General features: G+C 33.3%; 1 long non-coding RNA gene across 1 annotated transcript in view; it reads left to right on the top strand.

Moving 5' to 3' along the window:
• The first annotated feature begins 325 nt into the window (after positions 1 to 325).
• The window catches only part of LOC128671903 (uncharacterized), a 39,685-nt gene continuing 34,010 nt past the window's right edge, over positions 326 to 6,000 (top strand). The window contains exon 1 of the long non-coding RNA XR_008404888.1: positions 326 to 466. This is a non-coding gene — a long non-coding RNA (uncharacterized LOC128671903). The remainder of the gene's footprint in view (positions 467 to 6,000) is intronic.

Below are 6,000 nucleotides of genomic sequence, written 5' to 3'. Positions count from 1 at the left end.
TCACTTTTTATTTATTGACATTTTCTAATGTACCACCTCGGTTATTAATCATTCAACCGATATCCAATTCCCTGATAACGTTAGTCATTGTTTGGTACACATAATGGATTATTGATAAAACATGTGGGTGTCCGTACCCGTAATCTCCCTGAAGTAAATCTACAGAAAATATATTAAGGTAATGAATGATTGGCTAGATTATTAACTGGACAGAATTTATCTTTGACTGTTAAATGGGCACGTAATGTCGCAAGATAGTATGGTATGGTGGAAAGGGACGCTTCGTTAGGATATGTCACACTTGTCTGCTTGCTTTTAGAAGTACCGCTTTAGCCGCCCGAGTTTCAAGTTTATTATTTACTAGATTTTGCCCGTGGTTTCGCCCGCGTGATTTCCCACGGGAGCAGTTATTTTTTCGGGATGAAAGGTGTCCTTATGTCCTTCTCCGTACAAAATTTCAAAAAAGGTAACAAACAAACTTACTTTCGCATTTATAATATTAGTTAGGATAATATACTAGCGGCCCGTTCCAGCTTCACTCGGATAAAACTAGATAGAGTACATATAATACACCTAGATAGAAGGAGTCAAGAGGAACGCCTCTTGAATCTTTCTATCTAAAAAAAATTCTCATCAAAATCCGTTGCGCAGTTTTAAAGATCTAATCATCACATAGAGACAAACAGACAGTGACAATGATAACGTTAATAAAACTATTCCATAACCTTTTAACACGTTGGCGAATAATGGTTACATCAAGTGTATTTGGAAGTGTTTCTCTTCTTCTTTTCCAGTCGAAAAAGCGAACAAAATATGTTAATAGATCAGTAATTAGTCACAGTAATAAAGTGAATCTGCTGATTATAACCTGCCAAGTTTGCCCCTTCAAACCAATCCTGTAGTTAAAGTGCGGTTACTTGAAGTTCGTTTTTAATTTTCTTTTAATATCGCCAGTATAGTAAATGAAACTTAGACAGTGTATTATGGTGGTCAAGTATATATAGTACCGTGATTTGGCTTTCACTTTGCTGCCTATAAGCTATTTTAACTTCTATATCAAATACTAAATGTCTCTAATAGGAAATTAAGCAATGGTCAATGTTATTATGAAAATAACTACATACCATTTATCATTATAAATTTAAAAATCTAACTCATGTGTATATCAAATGATGTTGATACTTATTGCCTAGGAATTGAGGTTCAAAATTACCGAGAAATATAAAAATATCTTAGTCGTTCCTCTAGATTAGCCTTCCGACATCAAGCCAATTTTTCTCCTCCAAAAAAGGTTAAAGGTGAAAATTTGTCTTTAGGAAATATTAATCTAAGATTAGTAGAAATGAGTTATCTTTAAATTGATCACGTGGTTTTAGAAATGCGCTACTTATTACTTTTGATTGTAATTTATCTTATGACGCACGCGTCAACTCGTGAACGGGTGTTGCCGGGGGGAACTGGTCAGCTCGATCTTTTGTTAAAAGTTTTTTTTGTTTGGTTAATTATATATATATTTTTTTTCCTTTCATCAGCACTTGATCACAATCATAATATGTTTCGGTATACCTTTTGACCATGTACTTTATACACAATAATAACTTACATTGTTATATTACTGATAAAAAATAATTATATATTAATAATATATTTAAAAAATGGTAAGCCCTTCTGGCGTATTAGGGACTAACACTGTTTGAATGAGTTTCTTTCGGCATTTGTTCTTAGCAGTGGGCGTTCCGAAATGCTAGTAGTTTGTAGCTTTGGTAAATATCATTTAATTAAGAATATGACGTGAAAAAGTGCCTGTGAAGGCCTAATTTCTGAATAAATGATTTGATTTTGATTTTACATTTCGAGTTAGGTTCCGTGTATGGATTTCTATGAGGTGGTAATAGGGACGAAATTGTAATGAATTTAGGTTGCTTGAAGTGCTGACTGTATAACTATACCAATATTATATTGACTATAACATTTCTCTATGATTTTATCATCACTAAAATCACAGTAATAAGGCACAAAACGCACTATCTCATATTGAATCGTCAGAACTACCCAGAAATATTACAATAATAGTTTTCGCAACGATATTTCATAGTAATAGCAGTAAGATCACCGATAAACCGAAGTCGTTTATAACAACCAGTTTGTCGTTCCAAACAAGTTCGAGAAATTGCTTGCATAGAATAAAAAAACTATAGAATTAAAGTCTTCATACGACGCCCGCTCACGCAACATTATTTTGGTTGCTTACTTGTATCTTACACAGATAAGTGTTATACCGGAAAGACGAGTGTAGAACTTGGTGTAAAAGTGATCTATACACAGGTACCTCACCTCAAATTAATTTTCTGTCGCCAAACACCAGTGCTCACATTGCTGTGGTCCGGTCCGTAATTACGGGATACTGGGGCAAAAAATCCGTTGCTACAAAGTAGGCAATGCTGTGACACCCTTGGTACTCATCATCATATCGAGTGTGTTATTGCTAACACTGAAGTCAGATTTTATTCAAGTCGCCTAAAGGCGTCTGACATGACTTTTACGACTACTTACCTCCATCTAGCGGCAGGTAGTCGCATACACGATGTTTTCCTTCACCGGAAGCAAGTGGTGATCTATGAAAACTACTATGTATGCAAACTCATATGGCACGAGTAGGATACGAACCTGAGACCTTTCAATCCACAGGCGGGCGTCTTAACCATTACACTACTACTTACTGGTAGTACCAGGCGTTCATATGCTGTGGTGACCACACCATCAAGTGGGCCGTATTACTGATTGTTTTATTGGTAGCTATTATAAGAAAGTGCCAAATAGACTCGTTCTTAGTATGCAAAATCGTACAAAGTCCAGGTTCCTGGTGTTTTTGTGTGAGGAACCTTGGCTTGTGGCTGCGGCAGTACATTAGAAATCGTTACAGGACTAAAAATACATCAAATAGAAATAGTCCTTCAATTAATCCTTCTCATTTGAGTCCGATATTTCTCGTTATATTGATTTATTAGTAGCCACATTTTAGCTTATTTCTGTATTTTATTGATTTGTATACTTGTATGCAACGTATCAAATTTCAGAAGCATAAAGTAGCTATTTCTAAAAAAAAACTCATTTGCAAACAGAATTTAGGTATTATAAGATTGATCTAGCAATCAATTATAAGTTTTTGATCGATCAAATTTATCTCACGTAAATTTGAATTTTGAAACCTAGATATTTACAAGTCGCTACTTAGAAAATTAATAAAATGTATGTTTTGTTAACATTAACATTATTAGATAACACATCATGTTTTGTACATTAAAATATAACAAATGAAATATAAAACTACTTTAATACTACAGCATATTTTAAGTTTAATAAATAGATTTCATACATAAATTAATTCTTCAAAATTCTACTCTAATTATGTGCTATTGTTGACTGAAATGGTGGTGACAATTAGTATGATAAATAATTAAAAGAGACATTTTTCTGGAGCTGCGATTTTCAATAAAAAGTTAATTCTAGCAAACTCAGATAAAACCATCGCCAATTTTCCTGAAGCAATTATCGAAACAATACCTAAAATTGCAGCGTCCTGTAAAGTGTAACGGCGGTCAACGACTCTACTTTCCGCCAATTCTTCATTGGAACTAAATGACAGGACTAGACTGGAATTTTTATATATATTTTTTCTTCTAAATACAGTGATATAGTATTTAAAAAAAACGCTTGTATATCAAATCAATGATTTTAAAATATATATATATCTAATCAATGATTTCTAAAAGATTATCATGCTTTCAAAACCGTAATATTGAACAATCTAAGCCAGTTGAGCAATTTCAGTGTTTAAACAGTAAATTCAGAATAATACAAATATTTCAATTTATAAAGAAGAGTTCAAATAGGTCATATAACTAAGGAGCTATCCCAAAGACTAAGTTTGCGATTTGGGAGAGAAGAAAAAAGCGTAGAAGAAAGACATAAAGAGATGGAAATCTCTTTATGTCTTTCATCTAAAGCGATGGAATTAAATAATATGGAAAGAGTATTGCTGAAAAAAATGCCACGAAACATGACTATTTGAAAACATTAATGGGACTTCAAAATTCAAAAGTTATCAAAAAATTAGGTCGTTTGATGTCAGGAAATCCTTTTCTTTTCCAACAATGTCGCTTCTATGACCTATTAACTCAACGATTAGACTTTCTGACCTACTTCGCAGAACAGGAATTCATTAAGAGCCATTCAACTTATTACAATATCGCTATTAGAGCTACATTCAATTTTTAATTAGATGAAACCCTTCGAAATGGTTACTGCCGAGTTGGCGTTTCCTTGAAATCTCTTTGGCAATTTTTCTTTTGAAATAAATGAGTAAAATTGTGAGATTTTTTTGCACGAACGACTTCAATTTAATATTTATATCATTCTAAAAATAGCCCAGTTAAGTATTTGTTTAAATGTTTGTTCTTTGTGTCAAAATCTATATATTATATACAATAAAAACCGGGTTGTACTCCAGGGGTGCCGGCAGAAGTGAAAACTTGAATATTAACGTTGTGCATTTTTGACATCTTACGAATTTTCGATCAGGGTCACGTGTCCTGACGCGAGTTTAACATTTTTTTAACCACCACAAAAAGTGCTTGCCGCCACGCCGCTAAAGAAGTTTTCATTTTAAAAAAAATTACGACCAACGAAGCATGAATTAATAAAAAGTAGTCGTATTATTGGAACATTTGAATATCGAATAACAAGCTATTTAAATCAAATATAACAGTCAGAAATAATAAGTGACCGACTGTTTTGCATATAATGAAAGGAAGATGTGGAACGGAATAGTAAATCATAGATGGGAATGGCTTTGTTTTATGTAAAGTTAAGATGCATAATACGGCATATCTTAATAAAGTAATGTTTTGTTTCAACCGGTTTAGAAAGAGACGTCTAAATTTAACGACATAATTTTACTTTTAATGATCTTCATGATCTATTTGGTGATGGTAACCCGCGACTATGAGTTTTTGTTTTAAGCGGTCCTAAATTTTATTACAATTTGATCTGACACAAAAATACAAATCTTTAAGATTAGTAAGTAAGCTATCCACAAGTTTTTGATGTAGTTACTTGCTAAAGTAGGTACTGCTGACGCTTATCGTCGAACCAATGATTCGAGTATCCCGTTTAGTGCAGCGCACCAATTCCAAAAGCACTACTGGTTTGAATCATACCCATCGGTTCCGTTTAGAGCAAGAGTTGTTAATTTACAGTTACGATTCGAGGAGCAATTGATCAATAAATCTGAGAAAAGTTGATCAGTAAATACAATTTTTGAAAGGCTGAACTAATTTTGATTATCTAAGAACCACCGTATAAAAATTAGCTATCAAATAGAAAAAACGCATGCTATCAACAACATGCGGTCAGACTTATAACACCCCTCTTTTTGCGTCGGTGATTAAAAACAATTGCCACAAACACAAAATCTAACATTAGAGTATGTAAATCAGACTTTCAATTCCAGTAACAATTTCAATGTAAAATCAGTGGGTGCAGATGTTCAGGAACAAATAACTTAGTTCGAGAACGAGCTTTAAATCTTGCCGGGTGGATGGGCCGCGCCGCGCCAGGAATCGAATTCGCTCATACATGCTTTTTGTGTTCAGAATAACCAATGATGTCTGGCAATGGTTCCAACTGACTAAATTAAAATTGTCCACTTGCCCTTTAAGACATAATTATGTCCTTATAATATTTGAACACCACTAATGTAACGCTGTGGTCATACTATATTCTTTTTCTATCATAAGAATGCTGAATTAAAATTGAATGTGTCACACATTGGACATTATTTTAGATCTTGTTAACTGTTTACTGTTGATTTAATAACAAGGTTGTAATCTTGTACTCTCTCTCTCTACTCCCTCTTACAAGTTGCAAGAAAAAAGGCTGATTGTTTTTATAAAAATTAAAATTATTTTTGTTTCAAATAACAGAAAGTCGTTTTCGATT

This window comes from Plodia interpunctella, chromosome 8 (genome assembly GCF_027563975.2).
Source record: "Plodia interpunctella isolate USDA-ARS_2022_Savannah chromosome 8, ilPloInte3.2, whole genome shotgun sequence".
Classification (NCBI taxonomy): Eukaryota; Metazoa; Arthropoda; class Insecta; order Lepidoptera; family Pyralidae; genus Plodia; species Plodia interpunctella.
The sequence above is the reverse complement of the archived record's forward strand: the minus strand, read 5'-3'. Positions and strand labels throughout refer to the sequence as shown.